At 34.5% G+C, this 22,731-nt stretch overlaps 1 protein-coding gene across 2 annotated transcripts in view; it reads right to left on the bottom strand.

Annotated features, from left to right (window-relative positions):
• LOC143238879 (orexin receptor type 2-like) overlaps window positions 1–22,525 on the bottom strand; it is a 139,696-nt gene extending 117,171 nt beyond the window's left edge. For both annotated transcript variants that reach the window (XM_076479496.1, XM_076479498.1), the window contains exon 1: window positions 22,328–22,525. The gene's annotated coding sequence lies outside the window, so the exon portion shown is untranslated. The remainder of the gene's footprint in view (window positions 1–22,327) is intronic.
• Window positions 22,526–22,731: the final 206 nt, after the last annotated feature.

The raw sequence follows: 22,731 nt of genomic DNA, 5'->3' as shown, positions 1-22,731 counted from the left end.
TCAAATGCTTTAACCACCTGGCCGTGGAAAATAGACTAACAAACATGATGTCAAACATTTACTATAGACAAGTTAAATCTGATCCATACAGAATATTTTTGGATGTTTTGTCGATGTTTTTTTCTTTAAAGCACCTGTGGCTGAAGACTTGTAGTTTCATCAACTTCAGATCATTGTTTATATTATCAATAACAGAAACAAAAATGTGCCCAGTTTCCTGATGATGGCTTGAGTGGTCAGAGGGTTCTCTTTTGTAACCGTACCGTTCACTTTATGAACGACTGTGTTAGTATGAAATGTCCTTGGTGTAGTTTTGAGGGCCATTCCTATCCTCAACGTTCTAATATGCAAGCGGGTCCTTTATACTGGAAAAAAATTGAAGGTCAAATTCTTCAAAATATATGTGATTTTTTTTCTTGCACTGTCAAACAGTCTTGTTGTACGATTTACTTTCTTCCAAATGGATAAGACATCATTTGCAACCATAAAATTACCCTGGAGGCATTGCGCCGTTAAACGATCGAGAATTCGCCAAAGCCAGAAAGTACATCTTAATATGAAAGGAACTATTACTCATCTTAATAGCGCTTAAAGATTTCTGATAATATAACCAGAACGTTACTTATGTCATTCGGATGTTGCTCGAATATTATTTACAAATATTGTTCATCACAATAATGCTAGAAAGTTTTATTAGCAGTCTAAATCCACAAACTATCACTAACTTCAGCCACTACGTAACAAATAAATACTGGTAGCGTATTCTGGTCTAATATAATTTTTACTGAATTTACAACATAGCATCAAATGAATGTTCTTTCTTGTACGAGGTAACAGAGAAATATCGATTACGTTAAAAGAAGCCGCGATGAAAGTTCCTTGTATTAGAACATATTACTCGAAGACTTCTTCAGAAGACTCAGGTTATTTACATAAGAAGAAATATATATATATATATACAGTCTGAAAGAAGGGTTCTTTTTGGTATAGGTAAAAGATTATTAGTTTACATTAGTGTTAGACAAAGTATTGTGCACGTGAGGAAGTCTTTAGGTTATCCAGAGGTCATTTATTTTCTTGGCACCTCGTTTATTCCCAAGCTCCGTAAATGGTAAAAAAACAAACAAAAAAACTCTTCCTCATCGATCTGAAACTTTGACTTATTGGTGGCTATGAAGTAGCAGTATGAGTTAGTAAGGTGTACAAGGCAAATCGCTGACTGTTAACTCTGACACTGGGTCGTGGGTTATTAAATATTATCTTATATCTGGTTGTTATGTGGTTCATTAACACCCCATAAATTACAGTTCATTTATTCTTGTTTGCGAATATAAAGTTATACCACGGTTTGAGTTTTTCCTCTTTTAGGTGTCTTCTATACCCATATTTTGTCTAAATAATTTGTTTTAAGATAGTAGAGATATATAAAATTTATGGATTCATAGAGAAAAATACACAGTTTATTCTTAATCTATTTATTATTCAAACTGCATGACATTAACAGCTGTACACCTATCAGTTCTTTTTATACTGTGACATCAGGGTAGTTTCTATCCTGAAGTGTGTACAAGTGATATTAAATACATGTTTGTTTAAGAATATAATTTTCCCTATGGGTTCAGACTTCTGGAACACCGTGTACTGAAAAACGAGAGTTCTATTTTGAGACTGAAATTTCCACAAGTCTGTATATAATAAATAGATTAAAAATTAATTTTTTGATAAAGGGCCATAATGTTTGTGAAACAACGTTTTAAACATTTCTGCTTATTTTATATCTTCAAATGCGTCTGTGTAAAATAATCTGAAGTTTAATTCAGAACTACTGCATCCAACTGAGATAAGAAAACATTCCATGTTCTAATTACCTGTTATACAGTTTCGGAGATCAATAATAAGAAATCTAATAAGCATTTCAAAAGACTCGAGTGCTTTTAAGAGACAGAGAGAAAAATCTCTCTTTAAGAACAAAGATTCTCTTTGACAATACTTCAATTTCTTTAATAGTTTTTCATAGCTATAAAGCAATTCACTTACTTTTCGTTACTGACAAAATTAGTCCCTTCATTTCGTTTCATTAGAGAGAGAATCTATTTTCCTTTTATTCTGTCTAGATTTCGAGATAATACAATGACTGTATGTACATCAATACAAAGTGACCAGGATACCATGTTAATATGTATCATGAAAAAGGGGATTAAACAAGAAATGAAATGTTAACCTTCAAACGTTGTGTATCCACTGTAATTTTGCTTCAGGTTATTTTACCTATTTTACAGCCGCACGTCAATACGAAAATAATGCAAAATACTATTTATGTATCTTTTATTGTTTATAAATAGGAGTAACATAGGCAATATAACCCTAAGCAAGTAATTTGTTTTTTTATCTTTTGTTGTTTATAAATAAAGTAATATTACAATAGTTGTATTCATAGCCAATATAGCCCTAAGCAAGTAATTTGTTTTCTTCCCCTTATAAAATTTATTGTTTTGAATTTGACATCTTATACTACAGAACAATGCATCTGATTTCAAAAGTATTCTTTGGAGAACCAAAGATAATTTCGAGATTAATATTCATACTATACACATCTTCCGTTGCTGTTTCACACTTCGATACAAAAATACACTTGGTTAAGCAATTCTTCAAAACAACGTACATAAAATAGAACAATTAAAGTGGAAATATTCTGCATAGAAATAAATATTTGTTTTGCATGTATGACAGCAATGCTAAAATGCACTCAGAACAGCTCGTTTCCTTTTCTTCGTTCCTTACTCTACCACCAGGATTTTACTCTGTAACTTCTAGAAATTAATACTACATATTCACTTGTAATCCTTTTGAGTGATGCACGCTTAACATTAAAGCTCTGTACTAATACAGTTTGAGTTACTAAAGAGTTGTGACATACTGTCTTATTAAACAATACCAGCTGAAATTAAACATTCTTACACATTCCATCTGTCTTTTTAAATATAAAAATATATTTATATAATTTCTTATTTTAACTAAAAAACAAGCCGAAACAAAGACAACTTAAACAAAAAACGCTGCACCAAATGAAAGGATTCTAGGATATAGGCTATAATACGAGATATAAAATGTACGCTAGTTTCGGACTGAGGTGACTGAGAAGTAGCACCCACCCTGCGGTTGGGAAACACCATCTATCAGTCTTAACCTCCATTCGCCTCACGCAAAGAAATATAATACATTAAAGGAATAAAATAATAGAAATTAGAAATAAGAGAACGAGATGTTGATGCTCAAGCCCACTATATCCCATATCTATATCATCCTCACTGCCTGCAGACAGTTGTGGGAAGGTGACTGCTCTCCAAAATAAAGAAGAAATAAAAATTAAATGAAAAATAAAAATAAGGTATAACTATTTGAGGGTAAGTAAGTTAAATAAATTTACCTCTTGAATTTAGCATTCAATCCCACATTATGGTGGTAAGGCGCTAATTAGTAACCCAGCAGGCTACTTAGCTCTTCAACTCACTCTTCTATTTCTTATTACTACCCCCCCAGTGGCTCAGCGGTATGTCTGCAGACTTACAACGCTAAAAACCGGATTTCGATACCTGTGGTGAGCAGAGCACAGATAGCCCATTGTGTAGCTTTGTGCTTAATTCAAAACAACAACAGCAACAACATCTTATTACTATTATTTTAATTTTATTTCTTTATGTGACACTGGCGAATTGAGATTAAGACTGATACACGGTGTATCCCCATCACAATGTAGGTCCTACTTTTTCAGCCACCTCCAAACCCATGGTACATTCTATATCCCACATTATCCTTAGGATTCTTTCAACTGGTGCAGCGATTTGTATTTTTTATTTTGTTTTTGGTTAGAACAAGCTGACGTGAGTCAGAGGTTTGGATTTGCTGTTTTTAACACAGCCCTTATTTTTGATTTTACTTTATTTTACTTAATTCTAAGTATTAATATTCTCTTTATATGTATAATAAAAAATACACTAAAACAAAGAATAGGGTGAATTTCACACAGCATTACGAAAGCTTAGATGAAAAATAATTGCAGTATTACATAGAACACGATAAAAACAACAACAACGAAACAACGCAGATAGAAAATAAACATGAACAACCTGGGTACACTCCATAAGGTGAGGACTTATGCAGTGTACCCTAGTGTTTAAGGTACTGACAAAAGTAAGACCCAAACTGAGTTAGGGGAACATTGTTTATCCACTTCAACCACAGTTTCGCAGGCCTCACGTTCTTTAAAACAAAAGAAAATAAGCAGATATGCTCTATCCCACAACGTCCCACACCATCTATCCAGTTTAACTTCTGTTTTGCAGTCCTCACATTCATTATAACAGTAAAGAGCAGGTATAAATGATCATTACGGGTATCGAAACTTAACTTTTAGCGTCTTAAGCCCGCAAACATTACCTACGAGCAACTAGGGCTAGAGTTAAATTGCATCATTTAATATATTATATCTTAGCACCTAAAGTATTTGCCTTACAGACTTTTTGCCACATATATTGATAGATTTGCATAAAATACTTCATTAATGCAGAGATGCCAACTATTTCAAATGACTGAGCGTAATAATTGTAGGCAGAGCCCTTTATCATTTGCGGCTACTAGGCCTGGCCAATGTCTCTAAGCTGTTTATTATTATAACTATTATTATTTATTACTGCTATAGATTGCTCATTTATGACTGTGTTTTGTATATTTAATAAATAAACTTGAAAAGATTCTTTTGAAATTATGTCTTTTATTTAATTCAGAGTGACAAACATACTGGTAAAACAACATTAAACATGCACAAACAGTAAGCAGAAAAAGCATTTGTGTAATGACTAGTTTATATCATGTTTATGACACTTATTGTAATAGTTTTGCAGCTGTTGCAGCCTTTGCTTTCATGAGAATGTCTCTGGATGGTTGGGAGTTATAACAACATTGTCCATTTGACGAAATACACATCTCGTGTGTTATAATACTGTTCAAAACTGAGGTGCTCAAGTTTGGTCTGAACTTGCTTTTGTTTTTAGTCACTAAACGAAATATCCTTTCACTCTCAGCATTAGAATGGAAAATTGTAAGAATTTCAAGCATAACCCTACACAGAATGTCATACTTCTGGTTGCTATTTCCATCCTTAACTGTAGACAGCTGAACCCAAAACTTGTCAACATTCAACTGAAAGACAATTTCTGAGAAAGTATCAATTTGATAGTTCAAATATTGCCCTTCCAACTTGTCAATAGTGTCGTGCTCATGTGTAATGACAAGGACAGGATACCTCTATGTGAAGAAGCGTAGAGAAGAGAAATCTTTGCTGACTTTCAGTTTTGAATCAGCAACCTCTGCGTAAATCAGAAGTTCATCATTTAGAGGGAAATGTTTCATCATGTAATTTGTAGCTGCAATATAGTATTTCTTGACATTGGTGTAAAAGCTGATCAGGTACAGGTCCTTTTCATATTTAACAATGTATTCCTTGGCAGCATTTACAATAGAAACTGCCTCATCAGATTTGTGTAAGGATTCATTGTTGTAGTCAAGTTCAGTGATGTTGCCTTCAAGATATTCTGGCTTGATGTATCTGACAAGTATATTTTTAACTTGTGTAATCAGAGTTCTATGTATAATGTGTATGCAAGGTTATTCTCTTTGCAATATCAAATTGGCTTGCTCAAATAGAGGAATTGCAGACTGAAGAAAAAGACAAAATAACAAGTTCATTTTGTTGTCCAAGAAAACTGTTAACATATCTAACATGCTTTGTGCATAACGTTTTTTGGTTACTTCCTTGCTAGCTTTCGTTTTCTTCTCTTTTTCATTGATTGTCTTTTCTTTAGTTCAAGGTCAGACTGCCTAAACAGATATTGAGTTATATCAAATATTTCTTTGTCTGCTTTTGGAGACTGTTGTCTTGTGTCCCTGTGTGGCTAAGAGGATATCTTGACTGTTTTCTTGTGTAGCTGAGAGGATATCTTAAGTATGTCCCTGTGTGGCTGAGAGGATGTCTTGACTGTGTCCCTGTGTGGCTGAGTGAATATCCTGACTGATAAAGTCTTGCTGCTTGACTGAGCTGCACGTTTAGATCCTTTGGAATCTAGATTTTCCTTTTCACAGTGAAAATACTTCTTCAATGGCTTTCACGTGTCCAATATTCTGTTGAAGCACACCCCAAGTGATAGCCATCTTGTGTTAACAAGTTGTATAATTTTTTCTTGTTTCTTTGTTATACAATCCTTGAAACTCTTTGAAATGCTGTTTCCTGCTAGCACTTTTGTCCAGAAAATAGTAGATATCTATCAATATATCAGAAACTAGGCAGGGCAGTTCTCTGGAAGCTTTCTGGGCAGCAATATTCATGAGGTGACATCACAGCCCATTAAGTAAATGCTAGGCTATCGTCTTGAGATGTGTCTCATCACACCTTTACTATACCAGACATAACTGAGACATTGTCTGAAGAAAATGTTTTCCCATGGAAGTTTCCTCTTTGTCAGTTCGTGGTCCAAAAGCTTCAAAATATTCTCTTCCGTTGAAACTTCTTTCCATTCCACCATTGTCAATAGAAAACAAACAATTTTTCCAAGCAAAGGGTCAAGATATTGTACAACCACTGGATAAAGTTTTGAGTCATCCGTGTCTGTGAATCCATCTATGGCTAAACTGTAAACACTGTTAGTAAGTATGCTTGAAATCATTTTGTCATCTTCACAACCCAACATTTGTACAATGGCTGTAGTTTTGGTTCTAGCACAGCCATATTTTTTCGCTATATCAAAGTCTGGAAACATTTTTCAGAATAGATGTTCTGCATGATCGGCTACAGCTAGGGGTAAATTACGAGCAATGACAAATTGCGTGAACATCACTTCTGCATTTATGGTTTTATATCCTGAATTCTTACTCATAAATGTCGTTATCTGCATCGTTTTTGTCTTCGCCTCAGCCATTTGTTGGTGAGATGCCGATTTTGTATGTCTGGAACAATCGTTTATCCCACCATGCGCCACAAACTGTACAAAACGCATGACTGTCACTGACTTTTGATGCAATGACCGGATATTTTGCACTATACTCTTTCCTAAATTTTTGATTCACAGTTTTAATCATTTTAGATTTGCCAGAAACAAGACAATCTGGTGAACGAGGCCTCTATTTTTCCATCTTGTGAACGATCGCATTGGTGTTTCTATGCCGCTTAGAAAACGAGAAATGCTCATCTACGCGAGCGCTGATTGGCTAACAAGCACTGATGACGTAACTGTGGATTCCCCCACGTACCCAGTATGGAGAAGCACCGCACTCAAACTTATTGGTAGACGTCGGAGATACAAATTTTTTTATTATTATTTCAAGCACAAACATGATTACCGCAAGTAGCCATTTGGACTATGTCTTTTATTTGTCATCAAAATTTATTTGTATCTCACTAGAAATTTTCTTTTCACCCCTTTCAAGCCGTGGGAGAACAATTTATCACTTTATTGTATAGGCCTATATAATATATAGTAATTTGGGAGTTACAACAAGTAGTAATATTTGTCTGTATGAGCGTATATTCGTAATGTGTACACCAAAACCGTAATGATTGCGCTCAAATCGTAATGGCTGGCATCTCTGTTAATATACTTGAGTTTGATTTACAGTCAGAATCCATAAAGCTGTAAGTATGTAATTTCTATTCAAGCACATTATGCAACTATATTAAGAGCAGATAACACAAAAAAAAACAACAAGTCACATGTTATTGAAGCACACAGTATTCATCATACACGAAGAAACTATCAATTGGTTTAAAAACAACTTTAAATTAACGTTCATTTAAATTTCAAATGAAACAAAAGAAGCTCAAGTTAAGCCCTTATATTATTAAGATATAAGTAAAAAGTTAGTTAATAATGTTTATTTTAACATGAATTTTGATCATTTAACTGTAAGATAAACAGATGGAGCACATCTACCTTCCCTATTGTGTTAAAATTAACTGCAGCAGACAGCCTTAACCAATCGACTCGTAATCTGATGGTCGTGGGTTCGAATCCCCCGCACACCAAACACGCTAGCCCTTTCAGCCATGTGGGCGTTATAATGTTACGGTCAATCCAATTATTCGTTGGTGGTGGGTGGTGATGACAAGCTGCCTTCCCTCTAGTCTTACACTGCTAAATTAGAGACGGCTAATACAGATAGCCCTCGAGAGCTTTGCGCGAAATTCGAAAGCAAACAAACTTACTCAAAAGAATTGCTGAGCTCACATAGTAGAATAAAACTTGTTAGTTTATTTCGCATTTCATTCATGTTCTTCCCAGACAAGAGAAATTAAATACGTGTTATTCCTTACATTTACGATCTATCTTTCCCACGTGATTAAGTAAATAACTTTAATATAAAGATAAAAAGATGTTCGTATCAACCATAGAGATAAGTGATAAAATTATAGTGTTACTACTTTAATCAATATGCAATCTCATGTGACTTTTATCTTTCTCTGCAACTCCTCACTTTTACTTCTTTACTACCCAGAGGATTATAAAAGTTCCAGGAGAGCATTGCGTTTCTATTTTGAAACAAGCATTGTATGATTAAAGCTTTCCCCACAAGTAGAATTGCTTTACTATACCAACACAAATAAAATATCTAAGAAGTGTCTATTTTACTGTTATGTTATATAAGTACTTTGAAGCTAATATTGTTTTGTCGTATTTTTATCGTAAGTTGAAACTACAGTTGGACACTATGGAATCCTTTCATTAGACATTCTGCAAATTACTTAGGATAAACCAAAGACAAGAAAACTACGGGTACGCACGCATATATTAAATCTACTTGTATAGTTTTCTTAGTTGTTCATTCTGCTTCGGTGAACTATCTGCGCTGTGTCCTATGTGGGGATTGAACCATAGAGTAGACAGATAAAATTAGCAATAGATCTGGAAGAACCGGCGTCGAGAGTGGCCCCACTGCGACCAAATACGAAAACACAACAGATTCGAGTTACGTTTCTTCAGTGATATCATCCCGAAATAATTCAATGGTGTCTCAAAGATACGACACAGAAAGGCCACGTGATCAACTCATCCAATCATATAAGTTGTAAAAGCCGAACTCGAACATTATACTTATAACACAACTTCTTCCCTAACAGAAAAAAAAACAAATTTAGAACTTTAGAACAAATGTAATAACATTTTAAATCACCATTCGAAACATATCTAGGACAACAACGACACCTCCATAACAGGAGAATCTGGGAAGAACAAAGGACTGGTTCCCAAGACGTCAAAAACTATCTGAATAAGATCACAGAATCTCTTAATGAATCTGAAAACTACAAATGATTATGGAACCATAGTAAGACTAAAACAAATAATGTAGCAATGAAGATTCTATGATAACCAAGACCATCCAATCGACATACTTTAATTCTGTGTCTATCGTGAGTAATGCTCTAAAGACCCAATACGATAAGCCATCTTTTACCACAAAGACATTACCTTTATATCTGTACTAGCTTCTTAGACTCTTATTAAAATTTTTATTAGCACATTTGACCTTACTCCAAAGCAAACTTTAACACAACCAGTAAACATCCCTAAAATATGCAAAAAGAATATTTGTTCAATTACAACTTATAAATCTGGCTTTCATTGTGTCAGTTTAACCCCGATAATTCAATATTAAGGCTAATGTTTGGAGAGGTATAAAGTAGTAAACAGTTTGTTTGTTTTTGAAGTTCACGTAAACCTACACGAGTGCTATCTGCGCTAGCCGTCCTTAACTTAGCAGTGTAAGATGAGAGAGAAGGCACCTAGTCATCACCACCTACCTACTCTTTTACCAAAGAATAGTGGGATTAACCATAACATTATGACGCCCACACGGCTGAAAGGGCGAGCATGTTCGATATGACGGGGATTGAAATCCACGATCCTCGGATTACGAGTCAAGAGCCCTAATCATCGAGCCATGCTGGGCCCAAGAGAACAGCTACACCACGCATAACCACCCTATCAACGTCGCCTTTAAACTTCTACCCGTAAGAAATGTCAGACCAACGAATTTAAAATAAACATTATTTTCACACAGACCTTCCTACTACAGCTTCATTATCAAAACGAATCTTTCCTTGATTGAAAATATGGAGTTCTAATTTCAGACCAGATTCTATAAAAGGAAAGGCGATATTTTAATTACAACAACACAGTTTCATACAGTTTATTTCCTCTTGCCCTACTATTTATTTTTATCATGTGTCTGAGTGTGTGTATACTTGCTTTTTACCATGAAATTATCTGCATATGTGTTCTTTACTATCAAATATATATATTACTCACTGTGCAATATTTATCCTTGTTAAATAATTACAGCTATATTAATAATAAACTAACACGCTCACAATACTTGTTTGTTTGTTTTTGAATTTCGCGCAAAGTTACACGAGGACTATTTGCGCTAGCCGTCCCTAATTTAGCAGTGTAAGACTAGAGAGAAGGCAGCTAGTCATCACCATCCACCGCCAACTCTTGGGCTACTCTTTTACCAATGAATAGTGGAATTGACCGCACATTATAACACCCCCACGGCTGAAAGGGCGAGCAAGTTTGGTGCGACGGGGATTCGAATCCACGACCCTCAGATTACGAGTCGAACGCCTTAGCCCACTTGGCCATGCCGGGCCCGCTCACAATGCAAGAATACCAACCGATTAACTCGTTCGTATGATACGCTGTTGTTTAATTATTTTCTCCTTTAATATATATAAAGTTAAATATAATTATGTTAGTTGTCTCAAAATATTTTTATAGAGTATATACCTTTACGAGTTTGGAATTTCTCAATATAAACAACTTATAGCCTCTTGGGTCGCACTGCCTGGTCAGACACTAACAGGAGTTGTTCCTGATTTTGAACAACGGATACGCCAGAGCGCGAGACCAGCCACCAAAAGAGTTATGTTCAGTTCTTTTTTATATATTAATGGAATTGACTGTTATTTTATAACGCGTCCACGGCTAAACGTCCAGAGCATATCCAATCACAACACGTTTCGAAATCTACATCAGACGATAAGCTAACTACGCTCGGCCATTTTGTACCTCAATGACGCTGTGTAACAGAAACGTTCGTGAACAGATAGTTTGTGGGATTTAATCATCGCTCCAAATTTATTTTTTACTAATTGGATAATGTTCAATATAACCTTGTCAACAGTAAAAGATCAAATAAATGAAAAATCTAATCTCGTTTAGTCTTCAGCAAAAACAAAAATAATGACTGAAATTTTCAAGTAATTTGAAATTACTATTTATATTAAGTAACAAACGAACTTGTTTCCTTTAATGTTACTTTACTCAGAAGAAAATCTATTACCATATTTGATTACCCATCATTCCGCTCAGAACTTAATTCCTTCTCAGATGTATATTTTATTATTTCCATATTAAATTATGACACAGTTTGACGGGTATTATGCATGGCGTAGAAATCTGAAGCTTCTCTTCATTAGTTAACATTCTTAGAACGTACCATTGACGGCAGGGGGCACTCTTGTCAAAGTTTGGTTGATAAGGAGATTCTAACACCACGTCAACTTTAAGATTATGTAATGAGAACGGGCCACAGTAATGATGGAGATTACAGGATCAAATGACTTGTCCAAAGAGGCTCAATAGGATTCTGTCAGTTGCCATTACAGGGATTATATTCCAAGGAAAGTTTCCCAGAAACGTTAAGAATATTTTAATGCACTATAAAAATATATTGAATTCTTTTGAACTTTTTAGAAAACAATGACTGATGAGAACAGTTCTGTGATACTGATACTGCTGTGTGCGCGCGCGCTAACACTGAAACGTTTGTGGGAAACATTCTAATCTCGGAAACGTTCTGGACTGTTAGAAGAATACAGTAAATCGATAAGTGAAATGCATCAGAAAAGTTTGGTTTAATTAGCTCATTATGGAATATTGTTTTTCCTTAAACCATATCTCGGAAGTTTAAGTGTTTCATTCTTTGAGTGGAGGAGGGATTATGTCTGCAGGATATCTAAGTAATTGAATAAGTTCGTGGTAGTTGGACCTGTCGCTTTATATCGAGTATTTCAGGGTGCTGATATTACAGTATCTTTAAAGCCTGGTCAAGGTGCTTTGTTACAAAACAAAAGTGTTTAAGTAAACCCATAATGCAATGCTTCATTATATTTATATACGTGAGAACAAAAAGTGTCAAACAAAACAGTTCGAAAAGCTATTTTGAAAATATGATCTGAATTTTAGTCCCAACGTGACGTAGCCAACATAAGTTCTCTCGTTCATTTTATAATTCCTCCAAGTGGCACAGCGGGATGTCTGAAGACTTACAACGCTAGAAACCCGTGGTGAGAAGAGCACAGCTAGCTCATTGTACTTAATTACAAATCAAACAACCATTTTTTTAATCATATTCAACAAATAAAAATCATTGTTTATTTTTATAGATAGCAATAAACAAAACATAAAAACATGGACAACACATACTTATTTTTAGATATAATTTAAAAGTCGACAATCAAAGTGGTGTTGTTTATCGAACTAAGAAGCCATACCAAAATCTGCTAGTAACGAACAGAACAAGGTAAGATTCAAATTTGCATGTATGCTTAAAAATTAGTTGCGGATTATAGGGTGTAAGCGTAGTTTGTGTAATGGTTCGGAATTAATCTGGGAGATAAGATTGCATATGGATCATTTGGTTAGTTGGAAGGTTAATGGATGACGAGTTGTTTGATGGATGAAGTCTGTGTTCATGTAGTGAAATGAAAGCACGTGGAAATTCATATCACCATTTTGAACGAATCTAAAATCACACAATTATGAAGTAGACTTCGGTTTTGACACTTGATTTAGTGCTATAAAACTGGGATTCATAGATAATATATGACTGTTGGTACTTAAAAAAGTGGCTGACTGAATAAGCGTGGTTAAGATGGTCAAAAAATAGGTAGTTTCAATGCAAGATATCTCACATGTAGGTACGTTACTTGCTGGGTGGGTGTGTTAGTTAATGGACACCTGGCTGACTTTATAAGTGTTGATAGGACAGTAAAATAACGTGTACTTTAATAACAAATACATCACTTGTGGATAAACTTCATGCTAGGTATCTGTGTTCACTGGATAGGTCGAGTTTTATTTTTGTCAGTGCAAGATGAATAGATAAATAATTGAATAAATGGATGGATGAAGTCATTTTCGGATATTAATAATAACAGGTTTCTGAGTAAAATGATAAAACTTTGTTTTTTGTCGAACAAGTTGTTTAAGTGGATACAGTGATAAATAGGGATTTCGATGATATAATAAATAGGCAGATGAATAAAGGAGATAAAGTTTCCTTCCATGAATACTTAGGATATACAGTGTTTTACGTCTTGTAAAACGCACTTTTTACTTCTTTAAAAATACCTTGAAAAATCCCCATGCGTCTTCTAAGACAAAAGTGATGGGTTAAGGCAAGAGGTTAGCTTAGGGTCGACTTAAAACGGCCTCTCATACAGATCGTAATCTCGTAATAAAGTATTTTCAATAGCATAAAACATTCAGTTTAACTAATATTGTCAATATACTGTGAAAAGTATGATGTGTTTGACTGTAGATTGAAAAAGTCAGGGTTTCATCAATGTGTTGGTTGCTGAGTCAAAATATTTTTTTCTTAAGAGTTGTCGTTCCAAAATTAAGCTGCGTTTTATAAGGCGTAAAATACGGTAAAAAACAATAATATTGATCTTTCCAATTTATTACTCTTACCCTTATTTCCCCTGACCCAGCATGGCCAAGCAGTTAGGGTACTCGACTCGTAAACCGAGGGTCGTGGATTCGAATCCCCGTCACACCAAACATGCTCGCCCTTTCAGCCGTGGAGGTGTTATAATGTAAAGATCAATCCCACTATTCGTTGGTAAAAGAGTATCTCAACAATTGGCGACGGGTGGTGATGACTAGCTGCCTTCCCTTTAGTCTTGCACTGCTAAATTAAGGACGGCTAGCGCAGATAGCCCTCGAGTAGCTTTGAGGAAATTTCAAAACAAACAAATAATGTCCCCTAGTGAGTTACATTAGAACTTAAACAAGGAGTAAAACCAGAAATGTGAATTCTGTATATACAGCTCTTTATGAAATTACCAGTTGCTCATATTTTACTAATCCCACAATTTGGCGAGCTTTGAGAACACTTTTATCTCCACTGTTTTTCTTTCCTTTTTTTTTTGTTGCCTGTGTCATAAAGACAACTAAGAACGAATATGATCGCCTCAATAAAGAGCAAACCTCAGATAAAGTCTCTGATAAACCAAAACGCAAATAGCTGATGCTTTTAGCTTAACTCTTTTATCACTTTGCTTATACCATGTTTATAGCTCTTCTATATTTTATTTCTAAAATTAATGGAATACTTACATATTATCAAATGAAATTGTAATTTTTATCACACCTAATTTTAAAATGGTGTGTCCAATTTCAATTTTTTATGTTATATTAGATGTGATTTATTAAGCAGACTTTCCAACAGTTTTAATACTTCATTTCTTAAGCGCTTTCTTTAGAGTTATTCACGATATTATAAAGTATTGTTACACGACAGTAAACAGCGAGAAATTTCTTCTTTCTGATTAAAGTGAAAATAAAGTTCAAACAGACAACCTGGAAAACATCCAGAAAACACTGCTTGTAAAGGCCTGATATGCACAATTTGCTATTTCAGTGGTTTTTTCTCCCTAATTGATTTTCTTTTACAGTCCAATAAATCAGAAATAGCTGGACATAACCTGATTATTAAGGGGTTCGTTTCGCAAACTGAAGGTTGAGGGTTTGAGTTCCCGTCTCATCTTAACATACCATTTCAATTAAGGAGGCTTTATAACGTGACGGTCAATCCCACTAATCGTTGATAAAAGTGTAGCCCAAGAGTTGGCGATGGGTGGTTATGACTAGTTGCCTCCCCTGTAGTCTTACACTGCTAAATAAGAGACAACTATCGCAGATAACCCAAGTGCAGTTTTGTTTGAAAGAAATTCAAACCAAAGAACTAACTTATTACTCGCAGAGATAGATATACCTGAGAAAAACCTTCGTTTGGAATTCAAGGCTATTGCATTAAATCACCAACAACTACAAGATTATTTTAGGGCATTCTGATCTGCTGCGAAAAAACACGCACAGAATTTTGGAAGCTGGAGGTGGGTTATAAGAGTGGCAGCCAAATCTCAGTAATCGATACGAAAGGAAAAAAGTTGGCAAACAAGTTTTGTTGGCTCACTGCCTTTCCTGTGGTTTGTCAATTTAAAATTAGCGACGGCTATAAGCAGATAAACTTTGTGTGGCTCTCCATAATATTCTGAAGTAACAAAATAAGGTGTTTATTTTTATTTTTTGTTAATTAGGTTTATTGCCATTCCAAATTTTAAGGAAAAAAAAGAATAAGAGACGTCACAATACATTATATATAATTAGAAAATTCAATGGATTTAGGTCAGATTTAAATATATTTTCATCCCATAGTAACTTTTGATTAACAGGTTTATGGGAACTTAGAGTTAGCCCTTTATTGTGGTATTGATTTAGAAGATTAGCACAGTTTCGAGAGCTTACCAGACTCATCAAATATTACTCACTCGTATTTTGCACATCTGTAACTAAGATGGAAATTAGTTCCATTTAAATAATTTATTCTACAGGTTTTTTTTTTCGTTATTTATTATGGGTAACTGCAGTTACTCAGTTTACCTGTTTATTTCTTAAGTTTCGCACATATCTACACGAGGAATATTTCGCTAACAGTTCCTTACTTTGAAGTAATTGTTTGTTTTTTTGGATTTCGCCCAAAGTTACTCGACTGCTATATGCACTAGTGATATTATAAAGAGAAGGCAGTTGGTCAACATCACCTTACGCCAACTCTTGAGCTACTCTTTAGCAACAAATACTCGCAATCTGATTACCGATGGTTCGAATTCCCATCACATCGAACATGCTCATTCTTTCATACGTTGGGGCGTTATATCGTGAAGGCCAATCCCACTATTCATTGGTAATAGCGTAGCCCTAGAGCTGGCGGTGGGTGTGATAACAAGGTGCCTTCCCTCTAATCTTACACTGTTAAATTATGGATGGCTAGCGCAGATAGCCCTCGTGCAGCTATCCGCGAAATTAAAAAAGCAAACAAACACATTATTATATTTTTTTACTGTTTAATTTCCGAAAAAGGAGTCCGAAGTCTGTCTAGTTTCTTTGATTGTTATTAAGCACAAAGCTACACAAAGGGTTATCTATGCACTGACCACCACGGGTAATCTATGCACTGACCACCACGGGTAATGAAACCCGGTTTCTAGCCCTGTAAGTCCGCAGACAAACCGTTGGGCCATTGTAAGTCAAAGTCCTCCTGGAGAGGTGAACCTGGCCATGCCAGGCTCACAACAAAGGAAAGAAAGAAATAATGAGACATTAATTTATTAACGTCATGTTAGGTAATGCGAAACATACCCTTTATTAAACTACATATTTCCAAACTTTGTTCTGTTATAAATACATAATAATCATCACATTATCGATACAAAACATACATTTATTAATAAGCAACTGTAGTCAATGTGTTTAAAATGTGAAATTTTCTATTAACACAGAAGTAAATACGAATTTACACTCACTGCCTGAAATGAAAATAATCATGCAACACTGTTAACTAAATTTGTAATAAATATTTCTGATTACTGCCTGCAGATTATGGACGTGATTCGTTGTTAATTTGGCATATTAAGTATTGCTTGCTTTTTTAGCCGCGGCATATCGGCCGGAAGAACAGGCATATCTGAACTTTTGTTTTTTTCAAGTACAAACTTTTATGTCATAGCTACGCCAATTCTCGACCGATTTAAGATCTAATTACAATTTTCAACTCAGGAGAATAAACCCTTTCGATTGATGCATTTGACAACGCTCAAGATCCATAGTTCAATGTACTCTAATCATACCTGAAAAAATTTCAATTTAACGTAGACTGGTAGAAAGTAATAAAATCAAATCGAGTATATATGTTCGTCCCACGCTTGGTATTGCTAGCGCACAAAAATATAGCTAATAAAAAGTGTGAACAAGTCTCGTAGATTAATTTCTTCTAATCCTGCGTAAAGAAAAAATTCAAGTGCCGCGATTATTGAGATTTCCCTCTTGTTTTAAAGAAAAATTAGTGTTTTCGCACTTTTTAGAAGTATGATAAACTTATGTGAATTTAAGTTGAGATGACACACAAAAAATATCCTTCTTTAGATAGATTTATTTAGCAGTTGAAACTTTTGCATTAATTTCATTTTGTACTGAGTGGAAGTTCTGCCTAATCGGGAGCCGCATACAAGAAATAAAAGCCTTTGAAATATACAAACATATTATTAATATTAACTGTGTTGAACTTTTTCTGCTCTTCAAAGTCACAAGTGTAGTAAAATAGAATGAAAATTTAAAGTTAAGAGACTTTAAGAATAGGCGTAACATAATTGTTGAATTGATTTAGCAACTTTGGAATATGAAAAGCAAATGAAATTATTTTTTTGTCGACGGAAAAAGTTAACTAACTGTACCATAAGGGGTCGGGCATGGCCTAGCGGCTGAGGTGCCTGAACTGTGAAATTTGAGGAATCAAGTTTCACGACCTACTGTCACTAAATGCATTTCGCACTTTGAGACCGCGAATGAACTAATTAAGTGAAAAAAAATTCACGTTTCGGTCAGACGAGAGTAGTCCAACAGTTGAAGAAGGATGCTCTTGACTAGCTGGCTTATTTCTGTTCTACTGATTCAAAAGACTGCGTTGTGAAAAAAAAATGTCATTCTAAAAGAATCATTGAACTGAAGTAATTATTTATGCTTGGTTGGTTTATGCTTTTTGCAACATATTGTCTGATTTCTCTACTTCGTTTGGACTTGTATGTAAATTTTGAAATTTGTCTTGTTTTCTCAATTTGTTCTTTACCAATTTTTAGAGTATTTTAATTTAGATGTTATATTAAGTTAAAGATACGATGTTTACTTTCTTCTCAATAATTAACTTATAACATACTCTCTCTTTTATGTATGCACACAAAATGACAACCAACCAAACTAAGTACAAGAACAAAAAATTAGTGTTCCGACAATCGATTAAATTAATAAAAACATGACGCCGAAAGAAAAACAACAACAACTGGTATTATGGAACAACCATTAGTGATTTTTCTTATCTCGTACACTTTATAATAATTAATAAATTTCTTAAATCATAATTTATAATTTAGGATAGTTTATGTATAAGAATCTGACCTAGGCTTAATATATTAGATACTAATTGAAACAAATTATTAGGGTTCACTTTTCCTGTAAGTATAGTTAGTTATCATTTATTTAATGTTGCTTACATCAATAATATATGTTAGAATGGCTATTACATCTATTGTTATTATGCTTGTTATTATTATTATAATTTTTTTATTTATATCAGGTTAGAAATAACATAAATCACCGAAATTCCAGGGGCATCATTGGGATTACGGCCGAAAATATCGTCAACAACTCTGACCTTATTGATAAAAACAGCGATTAATAATCAATATAAGTAATAACGTAAAAAAAGTTTATTTCATTAACTACATCTATCATCCGGTTTGGTCTTAGTTATGACTTATATAGGAAGTGCGCTGTTATTATAATTTAATATTATGATTTTTAGTCAAGATTCATTGAGAAAGCAAACATCGATTATAATCTCATATTAATTACGTATTTAAGTATATGATAGCATATTATTAATACAGTTTTATCGCTGATAGTCTTATTGATAAATGCAATTTTGTCATTTCTATATTGTGGTGACGTTTTTCTTTTAAATCCAGTCCTAAAAATACTTGAATCAGAAAGATAACACTGAAAAAAAATGTCAAGTATAAATGACCTTTGGTTGTAAGAAAGCAAACTAAGTTTGATGCTAAATAAATGTCTTTCGCGTATTTGTAGTGTGCAATAAACTGACTTGCATCTTACTACAAATAACGATTTGTTTGCAAGAAATCATTAAGTTATGAGAGAAAAGATAAATAGGATGGTGAAAACAGACAACATTTTAATAATGAATGTTTTGGGTTTATCTTAATTAAAGCTACACCAACCACATTTTCATTAAATTTAGAATTCTGTTGTTGTTTTGAATTAAGCACAAAGCTACACAATGGGCTATCTGTGCTCTGCCCACCACGGGTATCAAAACCCGGTTTTTAGCGTTGTAAGTCCGCAGACATACCGCTGAGCCACTGGGGGGCAACATAAAAAAATTCATTCATATGCTTAGTTAAACAATAAATAAATTGCCCGGCAGGGCCTGGTGGTTAAGGCGCTCAACTCGTAATCTAAGGGTCGCGGATTCGAATCCATGTCACATCAAACATGATCGCCCTTTCAGCCGTGGGGCGTTATTATGTGACGGTCAATCTCACTATTCGTTGGTAAAAGAGTAGCCCAACAGTTAGCTGTGGGTGGTGGTGACTAGTTGCCTTCCCTCTATACTTATACCGCTAAATTAGGGACAGCTAGTGTAGATAGCCCTAGTGTAGCTTTGTATGAAATTCAAAAACAAAAAAGTCTAACAATTGTATTGATCTACCATAAAATAGCTATTGTACACTGATTTTCATACCACTTACCAGTCCGCCTTCGGACAAACTGTCATTAATTATTGTCAAACAGCTCAGACCTAAGCTCTTTTCTAAATAACACTTTTCTGAAGTTTGAGCGTTCCACTATTATACTTGTGTTATCTTTCAACCTCTCTGTTATATACCTTCTCTCAACAAAGAATTTCGAGCAGCCACACGTCCATTTTCGAATAATATCTGTTTTACTGTTTTTGAAGAATCATTAACACTTGTACTTGTAGCACAGTCATTCGCAAGCTCTCCACTGCAAAGAAGCTAGTTCGAAGGACCTTATATCACTTTTAGATAGCATGGGATTACTTCCTCAACTACTTCTATTTTGGACATTCCACGTTTTACAAACCATTTTAAGAATATTGCATATAACACTGTTAATAAGTGTAGCTTTGGCTAAAACCTTAATTTTATGTAGCTTCTCACCTACAGTGACTCATCAGTAGGTTTCAATGCTAAAACAAAAATTAGACTTCTATGAACACAACACATATACCTCATTCTGTACTTTTATACTTAAAAACAAACAAACAAAATTTTATTTCAGAAATCATCTCTGAGATACGTATTTCAACAAACTTGAGTGGCGCCACCTGCCGCCATTACTAGAAACAATAACTTTGATTTTTTGGTTGTTGTGTGTGTATATATTTCATTTTTTCAAAGAAAATGTCTTAGCACCTTAATTTTGACTCTAGAATCTAGATATTAAGTCATTTAAGATTTTACTAAAACCACTTATCGTCTAAGCCTTTTTCATTTCTTTAAGGTTATAAAATCAATTATCATTCAAATAATGAAAGGATTTAATTATCACCTTATTTTGTGGTAAAATAATTCATACAAATAATATATAACTGATATTGAAATCTTCGGTACTTGGTAAACCTCCATAATTCCAGATTTGAGGAATTATTTTTACCTGCAGAAAGCATAGTGGTGAAGAAATTATTTGTTTGTGAAACCTACAACTGTGTTATATTTTCTCAACTCCATACATTATATGCACAACTTCACATTTATTGTTTTAGAGGAGCACATTAAATGCTTCGATACCCTTGATTGCTATAGCACAACTAGCCCATTGTGTATCTTTATGCCTGATCACAAATGAACAAACACCTTCGATGTAATTGAGAACGATATACAAAACTCGAGACAAATAACACATCCTTGATACTGTTACCACTTACTTTCTAATGAAACTTTCTTAAATAATATTCTGAGTAATCCAGTCTTATTGTTTTACTCTCAGCTCCCCCTAGCATTTTATTTATTGGTTTTCTTTGTTTTGAATTTCGCGCAAAGCCACACGAGGGCTATCTGCGCTAGCCGTCCCTAATTTAGTAGTGTAAAACTACAGGGAAGGTAGCTAGTCATCACCACCCACAGCCAACTCTTGGGCTACTTTTTTTACCAACGAATAGTGGGATTGAGCGTCACATTATTACGCCCTCACCATTGAAAGGGCAAGCATCTTTAGTGTGATGGGGATTCATACCCGCGACCTTCGGATTACGAGTCGAGTGCCTTAATCATCTGGCCATGCTGAGCCCGATAATAGCTTGGAACTTTTACTTAAGTCATAATGGGGTCAAACGATGTAGTTTCCTATGTTGGTCTTAACTGATTAGAGCATCTAACCCAAGTTTAATACAAAACAAAACTAAAATAATTTTGTACTAACACATTAAAGAAATACTTCCATCTCCTCTTTATTTCCTTTTTTTTTTCAGTCTCGCGGTTTCTCGTCACAGTTACAGCAATCACGCGCGAGTCTTTGGACTAACGGATAATCGATTAATTTGTCAATTAATTACAACTTTGTTTTTAGTTTAAAGCACTCGAACTTAGTTGCTTTAATTGCGACTAAATATTTGCGATTTAAATAAACACGGTGTGAAAGAATAATTCTTCATCCGATGGGATACAAGAAGAAAAACTTATTAGTCACATTATGAATCTACATCAATATGTGGGTAAGCGATTACTGATTAAACTCAGAATACAACAAACAAAATATAGAAAACGATTAAATAATTTTTAATATATCTCATAATGGCTGGTATGGGTATTAACACTTAGTAATAAAGCAGAGAACAACGTTTCAATCTTCTTAGGTCATCTTCAGGATAATATAAAAAAAACAAACACAAACACAACAAAAACGCACCCTACAATTCAATACTCGTTTACGCTCTCGTCCCTGAGACACGCGCCCGGCAACGGTCAGTTGCAAACTCTCTCTTTGTTGAGCTGAAGATGACCCAAGAAGATTCGAAACGTTGTTCTCTGCTTTATTAGTAGACGCGTTTAATACTCATACCAGCCGTCCGGAGTTACATTTTTACTTCAAATGGATTTCTCGTCATCATGAATAATTATTAATATTGCATTTTTGTACTACACGTTTGGCCGTATTAAAAAGTGTGTGAGATTTTATACGACAAACTAGGCTTATACGGAAAATTTAAAGTTTTTAACAGGAAACTAAGGAAAACTTTATACAAACTACACTGTACATAAGATATACTGGTGGCGCCCTCTTCAATACATCTTAGGGACATTAATAACAAATATATCCAGAACACTGAAACTAACCTTGAAGTTTTAACCAAGTTTCACACTGGCTTGCTACAGTGTTAACCGGTGCTCAGTCCTCTTGTAACTGACTGTAATCATTTGGGAGTTTTTCGCTGTAACAAAATAACGCCCGTGGTACTATGTTGATACCGTAATTGAGTTTGTGAAACGAATCAAAGTTACGTTGCTGCTAAGTTATGTGGCTTGGAATAAAAACTAATACCCTGGTTTTAATCAACAACTTTAATATATACTGGGTAAGTTTTCGGTTCGTCCCTAGAAAACACCTTCGGGCTCCAACAGTTAGCCTGAAGACGGCTCCATAACAGAGTTGGAAACTTGTTTAATCAACCAATCAATACCCGACCAATCTTCTCCATATTACTCACATGCCTACGTTATGAATTTAAAACAGAATCAAG

The sequence above is a fragment of the Tachypleus tridentatus genome, chromosome 13, assembly GCF_004210375.1.
Source record: "Tachypleus tridentatus isolate NWPU-2018 chromosome 13, ASM421037v1, whole genome shotgun sequence".
Lineage (NCBI taxonomy): Eukaryota > Metazoa > Arthropoda > Merostomata > Xiphosura > Limulidae > Tachypleus > Tachypleus tridentatus.
Note: the sequence above shows the minus strand (reverse complement) of the source record. Positions and strands in the feature narration are given on the sequence as shown.